This window comes from Temnothorax curvispinosus, unplaced genomic scaffold (genome assembly GCF_003070985.1).
Source record: "Temnothorax curvispinosus isolate PA1 unplaced genomic scaffold, ASM307098v1 QBEX01003375.1, whole genome shotgun sequence".
Lineage (NCBI taxonomy): Eukaryota > Metazoa > Arthropoda > Insecta > Hymenoptera > Formicidae > Temnothorax > Temnothorax curvispinosus.
The window spans coordinates 1-7875 of record NW_020213155.1 but is presented as its reverse complement, the minus strand read 5'-3'; the positions used below and the strand labels follow the sequence as shown (position 1 = coordinate 7875).

General features: G+C 34.6%; 2 long non-coding RNA genes across 4 annotated transcripts; both read right to left on the bottom strand.

The window, feature by feature from the left end:
- Window positions 1–915: 915 nt before the first annotated feature.
- On the bottom strand, window positions 916–3167 carry LOC112452411. Of its 3 annotated transcripts, none has more exons than XR_003040498.1 (6): window positions 2942–3167; window positions 2514–2662; window positions 2156–2345; window positions 1751–1865; window positions 1268–1495; window positions 916–1012 (listed from the first exon to the last, which is right to left on the bottom strand). It is a non-coding gene; the product is annotated as an uncharacterized LOC112452411 (long non-coding RNA). The 3 variants fall into 3 exon arrangements; XR_003040496.1 differs by having other exon boundaries at window positions 1755–1865; XR_003040497.1 differs by lacking the exon at window positions 2942–3167 and adding an exon at window positions 2827–2916 and having other exon boundaries at window positions 1755–1865.
- A 3750-nt stretch (window positions 3168–6917) lies between these two features.
- LOC112452412 lies at window positions 6918–7629 on the bottom strand. The gene is made up of 3 exons (XR_003040499.1): window positions 7534–7629; window positions 7253–7442; window positions 6918–7159 (listed from the first exon to the last, which is right to left on the bottom strand). It is a non-coding gene; the product is annotated as an uncharacterized LOC112452412 (long non-coding RNA).
- Window positions 7630–7875: the final 246 nt, after the last annotated feature.

Below are 7875 nucleotides of genomic sequence, written 5' to 3'. Positions count from 1 at the left end.
AATGATTATATTATCTTACGCGTTATTAACATTTCATACAGACGAAGCAAATAGATGCTATGATATACAGGATACCTTTAAGCAATTGTTTCATTTTCTAACATTTTTCAGATATACTGTAATATAATCGTATATAATCGTATAATCCTCATATTTTTTTTTTACACAGGAAGACTAACGCAAAATTATTCGGACATTGTCACTACTAAAATTAAAAAATCAGATGATATGTACATATTTTTAATTCACATATCTCTCATTTACTACCGATCACCATTTCATAACGATACATTTGCAACGAAATAGATACGCCAGTACCCAAAACGTATATCTGCAATCTAAACACAAGTTTTTATATTTTGGAAACGATACAAGTGTCTTAAAATGCTTTTTACTTGTTTCTAAGTAGCATAAAATATCGATACTATTCGAATAGTATAAAAGCTACATTTGGATGGAACGATAACAATTTAGACACCCTACCTCTATAATTATTTTAAAATCTGATATACTGTAATATAATCGTCATATTTTTTTACACAGAAATACTAACGCAAATTATTCGGACATTGTCACTAAAAAATTAGATGAAGATAGTTTGTAATCATACAAAGATACTGTTTAAACATCTTTTTAATTCACAACATATCTCTCATTTACTACCGATCATCATTTCATAATGATGCATTTACAACGAAATAGCTACGTCAGCAACATTCGAGACCATCGACAGGAAAAAGCATTCCTCTTTGTCTATTCGTTGTGACGGATAAAATCGTATAATTTCAGCACTCAGCAGTGGATTCACTTCAATTGATGCGATTTTAAAACAGAGCTCAATTCAAAGAATCTTCGTTGTTACTAAATATGTTTACAAGGCCTGTGAATAGCGCTAATTTCCCTGCCATGCTTTTTCGTGGCTGTATCCAGATTAGACATCATCTTGTCCGCAATATGCTTATAGGCTTTTCCATTCAGCATTAACGTAAAAAATAAAAAGCCGTCGTACCATCTGAAATCGTTATATATAATTGTCTTAGTATTATAATCAATTTTATAATAAGTGTTTCCTCTTCGATAGCATAAACAAAATTAATTTTAGGAAATCTACATTATTTTATCTTTTTCAGAAGGTAGAATAAAAAACGAAACTAAAAATCAAGTTCTTTTCAAATAATAGACAACTTGAATTAATTATAATTGATGTTTATAAGAACAATTTTATATTACTATTAAATGGAATGTTTAGAGCACTGATTACACTTACATTTCCTGGTTTAGCGCTTATTGTGGCATGTTGTATTTTCCAAATTTTACTTCCAAAACATAGAAAATACCTTCCAGCCTGTATGACACCACATATACGCCAACGAACCTGCACGGTATATTTTCAGAATGCATTGTGATCTTTAGGATGTCAAGCTTGACGTGTGCAAACTTCATATGACCAATGAACCTTAATAGTATCAATTGCTTCGCATAACTCACAAGTTCCCTGCAATATTTTTTAAGCATATTATGAGAAAATGGAAATACTTAATGCTAAAAACTCTCAATTGCTTTAAATACTTAATAAAATCAATTTTCGTTACTTCTCTAATATTGTTGATAAAATCTATATCATAATAATGGATAATAGGAACTCAATTCACAAATATTTTAGCATAACTTGCCTACAATATAAATTGTGCTACAGAACGCTTTCTCGTTCTTTTCAACTTTTACAATTTACAAGACAGCATATACATACATACATGTGCAATTTTGGATACACCTTCCTTCTTAAAGATCTCTTCGGTATCAGCTCCCTGCGGTCAATATATAGCGGCAAAATTGTATACCATATAGTTGAATATAAAATGGTCCTGTGTAAAAAAACGAAAGAAAAGGAAGACATTTATAAGAGGACCTCTTGTGCTAGAGTCTGCTAGACAATTATTCCTCAACAGTGTCTGAGAATTATTATATTTTGAAGACGCGAGATTGTACATTTGAAGTATCCAAGTTAACGAAAGTAAAGTACAATAACATTCTTCGGAGAAATCTTTATTACGCGATAGTGCCCAATAGTGCTTGTCACACGTGCATATAAATACAGATCATTTTCTCGTTCTCTTAACTTTTACAATTTTTACAAGACAGCATATATACGTACGTGTGCGATTTTGGATATACCTTCCTTCTTAAAGATCTCCTCGGCATCAGCTCCCTGCCGTCAATATATATTTCACTATCACTATCATCTATCACGCGGCGATGGTCACGACTGTCACACTGTCACTATCTATTTTTAGGTTACTGCTTTATTCCTGCATAGATCGGTCTTTCTTAACAGCTTCATGCGTCTGTAATTGAGAAAGAAATCTGATAAGCTCTGTATACCAGCTCAATATAATGCAACATATATACGAATATTTATATACATTTTAGATAAAAAACCGGTCAGTAAACTTTTATAAAAAAAAAACAATCCTCTTTGAAATAATACAAGCAATAATAATTTTTATAATTACCTCTCTATATATCTTAAATGTGCATGAATTTTCTTCTAACTATATTTGTAATGTCATCAACTTTTCACGCTTGTTGAATATTTGCATCATGAGCACCAATAGCTAATCCCATCAGATCTTCTCGAACATTAAATTCATCGGAATATTATCTAAAATAAGACAAATTTTACATAATGCAAAAACAGTAATTATCACTTACATCTGTTTATATATAAAATATGATTTCAAAGATAAATCTGTATCAAAAATCTATAGTTACTGTAACGTATACCTTAGATTAGATTTGTACGAGCAAACAAAAAATTTAACTAACCTCGCGAGACACCACGCGAGCACACGTCATTGCGTTAAAAGATATTTGTTTACCAATATTATCCACATATATTATATATAATAGTGGATTATATATAATAAAAAATCCTACTAACCTCGCGAGACACCACGCGAACACACGTCACGTCGCACGATTTAACACACGCGAAACTCGCCAAACTCGCCGCGATCTCGCGATCGCCGTCAATCTCGACCGCGCCAGCCAATCACGCACGCGGAAAAGCGGCAACACTACGTGCGAGATATTCGACTCGCAAAGCTCACTTCTCGGTCCAAATGGATTTTTTTATTATGGACTAGAACAACACAGGCGCGCGCTACGCGCGCGCTTTTATTTTATTTCACGAATGGAACAACACAGGCGCGCGCTACGCGCGCGCGTTTATTTTGTTTCACGAATATACAACCATACATTTTTTATATTTTTATTAGAAGTGAAGAGGTAAGTCGCTAATATCGACATAGGTCCTCTAAAGCGACGCCTTCTTATTTCTCGAAAATTAAACACCGCACTTTATTAATGCTGATGAGGACATAATTTACTTATATAATTAAAAACGTAAAAACCTTTACTTTATACATTTATTGATTTTTATATATAAAATCTGCTAAAAACAAATCATTCAAAAGCAATTATTAAAAATAAAATTTACCCAAATTTCTTTTATTAATTGTACAGTTAAATAATAATAAATATATATTATTGATAATATTAGATTATTTTACATGTTTGTGTAACGTCCTAAAACTATTTAAATTTTTTTTTTATTTTTCTCATATGCAGTTTTATATTTAAATATAAAATTGAGATGCAACGTAAACTGGCATACTTATTGATAAAACAGATTATAAGGTAGTAAAAATCAAATAGAATGGAATAAAAAACACAGCACAAGAAGATCTTGCTGCGAAATTATGAGATAAATTTACTGGCATGCTGTCGGCATACTGCCAACATTTTGCTACGTGGGGTAAAACAATTGTGAAGCAACACACAGTAACAGACTACGAAGGTAGAAAACAAAAGGTTTCGAGTTTAAATCCTGATCGACTCTGTTAATTTTTCCGTTTACCCCTCCCGCAGTCCAAAATTTCCTTCTGTATCTTTCCTCCACCCTCACTACACTCCTTGTTTACTCGTATATTTCCATGATCCTCTTTCCCAACCTTTTACTCACCCCTGGTTTTTCCAGACATCTTCCCAAAACCCTCCTGTCCACTGAATCAAATGCCGCTCTTGGATCTACAAAAGCAGCCACTACCTTCTTTTTCCTCTTTAATCGCTTCCTTATCGCATAATTCAGTATGTAAATGTTGTCCACCACTCCTCTCCTCTTCCTAAACTCTGCTTGGTTTTCTGAAATCATCTCCTTCTCCACTATCTCTTTCCTCAACCTATTTGCTAATATCGACGCGTACACTTTGTACGCCGTCGGCATCAGCGTAATCCCTCTATGCTCACTCACCTTTTTTGCCTCTTTTTTTCGCTATCGGAACGACTACTCCGTCCTTTCACGCTTCTGGAAGAGACTCTCTTTTCCATACTCTCCCATAACGTTTTTCTTAAACCACTTCCCCCATAACTCCACACTTCATTTCCTATCTCGTCCTCTCCCGCCGCTTTACCTTTTTTCAGCCCTTTCAGCACTCTCTCTACTTCCTCCCATTCTATCTTCTTCTCTTTCTCCACTTTCCCCTCCAACCCCTGTTCTCCCTCCTCTCCTTCTCCTAGCCTTCGTTTGTATTCCGCTCCTTCTAACATCTCCCTAAAGTATTCATCCCACTCCTCTAATGTTATCTCTTTATTAATTTCTACCTTTCTTCTCCTTTCCTTGTTTATTACTTCCCACACCTGCTTCTCTGTTCTCGCCTCTCTTGCTTCTTTCAGCAGATTTCTCTTTTTTCTTCATTTTTTTTCACACATTTCCTTATACTCCTTCTTTCTTCTCTTATGATCTTTGTGTTTTCTTCCTCTTTTCCAGTCTCTTAATAACTTTTCTACCTTCTCCCTCTTCTTCCTACAATCCCCATCCCACCATACTCCCTTTCCTTCTGCCCCTCTTTTTACTCTTCTCACCCTTACTTCCATCTTCCTCTTTATCTATTGTTCCCTACCTATTTCTACCTCCTCCGTCCTTCTTCTAAACTCCTCTCTTACTTCTTTCGACCAATCCGTCTTTTTCACCCACCTCTCTCCCTCCGCTATTGTCCCTCTCCTCTCACCAACCCCCCCCTTTGTCCACCCGTACTGCTACGGATTGGTGATCCGAATCTACCTCACACCCCATATCCAATCTTGTCACTCTTTCCCAAGCTTTTCTATCTCCTATTGCGTAATTGCATGATCACTGTTTCCCCCTTCCTCCTGTAAAAGTCACCTCCCCCTTCTCATCTCCCTCTTTTGCTCCGTTCATAATTTCCCATCCTTCTTCTTCCACCCATCTAATCAGCCCTTCCCCCTACCTATTTATTATTTTATCTTTCGATTTTTTTTTAACTTCCTCTTCTCCATCCTCCAGCGCTCCTTTCTCCCCTGTTCTCGCATTGAAATCGCCCACTACTATCCATCTCTCCTTTCTCCTTTCCTCCTCTTTCACCGATTTTATCTTACCCATGATCTTGTCCAAGTTGCCGCTTACGTAAATTGTTGCCAATCTCCATTTCTCCTTCTTCCATCTTACTTTTCTAATCATTGAACCCTCCTTCTCCTCCCATTCTTCTTCCTCTTCTAACCCTTTTCTGACTCGCATCATTATTCCACGTATTGCTCTTTCTTTTCTTCCAACTCTTTCTTTCTTTGCACCCTGTTGAACTTCTTTGGCACCCTATTCTTCATCTTCTCCCATTCCTCCTGTTCCAGCTACGTCTCTACCAACCTCACGACATCCCACTCTTTTATCTTTTCCCAAAACCCTTCCTGTTTTCCCTTCACTCCAATCAACGCAGAGTGTTGATAAGAAGAGTGTTGAATTCAACAATTGTATCTGCTAAACGCGCAAATTGTCATGGAGGGAACCCGGGGCACAGTATAAAGCCTCTTGCACAATGTCAAGCAACAGACAATAGAAACAAGGAATAGAAATCAGAAATCATGTATAAATGCAGTATAAACAATGATACATTCCGTCACGTTGGAAACTTTGTGCCTACTGCTTGTTGTCAACCAGTCATAGCATTCAAATTTTTTAGGTTGTAATTGTAACGATTTTTTGGTTATTTCCTGTTCCTATTGCCCTGTTGCCTGGCATTTGTGCAAGGGGCTTAATCAGTATGTTCACTTTCTGTCGGCACCTTTCATCTTTTGGTTTCCGATTTTCCGCCATGTTTCTCGGTGGACCATCGACGTATCAACGGTTAAAGGGCCTCGGGTTGTACCTATACAAGTAACACTACCCAAATGTCATACGCCGATTTTTTTGAAACTATGCACACATGTAAAACTTCGAAAAATATTTGTGTCGTGTTTTTTAATTTTTGCTTATGAAGCGTTTAGAGTAGAAACTACCTCCGAAATATTAACCTTCTCAATTCTATGTGTAACAATTCTTTAGGCCATGCACGTCGATTTGTTGTAAAAATACGAACCAGAAAACCTTGAAAATTCCTCGAGATAGTATTCTGGTGCAAAAACCATTTAGGATAACGTATATAGGATTGAGAAGGTTAATATTTCAAGGATAGTCCCTACTCTTAAAACGCTTCATAAGCAAAAATAAAAAAATACGACAAAAATATTTTTCGAAGTTCTACATGTGTATACAATTTCAAAAAAAATGGCCTGTGACACTTGAGTAGTGTTACTTGTTAGATGTGCAAAAGAACTGTATACATTATTCACTCTTATTAGGAATGGCCTAGGTAGAAGCACAATAAAAGGTTATATATAAATGTGCGATTACTGAATAGCAATGTTTCGATGAATTGCTCAAATGCTAATTATATCTGAAATAACTATTATAAATTATAAAATTAAAGTGGAAATTATAAAAAAAATAGTCTAATTATTATTTATTGTTAAAAATTTTATATTCGTAGTAAAGTTTAATTAAAATTAATAATACAAAAATAATATAATTTTTGTAAATTTACATTTATTCTGTTCTATTTACAGTTATCTGTACAGCGATATATACATATTTGTTTAATACATTTACATGTATACATTTCATATGTTTACATATACGGCGGTATTCATTCGTGTTTCCAAATTTTCTGTATCGTATCAATTTCTTTTTTATGCGCTTCGCATAAAGCCTCATCCGGCTTTGAGAATCAGACTTATTATTCATGCCTCTATAAGTGTACAATATATTCTGAAACCGAAATGTAAAAAAAATTCTTAATTACTGAAATACAATTATGATAACGTATTCCGCTACATGTATCTCGCTCGATATAATATTTACCTGTACACAATAATAAAACACGTTGACTCTTTCTGTAGATGTGTTATTCATCACTTTCAGACACCAAGGCAAGCTGATTCAGCAAACATGACAGAATCGTGTCAATTTCTTTCTTATGCGCCTCGCATAAATTCTCATCCGGTTTTGAATTAGGCTTATTATTCTTGCCTCTGTAAGTGTACAATATATTCTGAAATCGAAATATAAAATAAATTTTAAATTATTGAAATATGTGCGTGATAACATTTTGCTACATGTATTTCGCTCGATATAATATTTACCTGTACACAATAGTGAGACACGTTGACTTTCTTTGTAGACGTGCTGTTCATAATTTCCAGACACCAAAGCAAGCCAATTTAACAAATATGACAGAATCGTATCAATTAATTATTTCTTATGCGCCTCGCATAAAGTTTTATTCAGTTTTGTGTCAGACTTATTATTCTTATCTCTGTAAGTGTACAATATATTCTGAAACCGAAATGTAAAATAAATTCTTAATTACTGAAATACAATTATGATAACGTATTTCACTACATGTATTTCACACAATATAATATTTACCTGTACACAATAGTGAGACGCGTTGATTCTTTCTGTAGATTTGCTGTTTATCATTT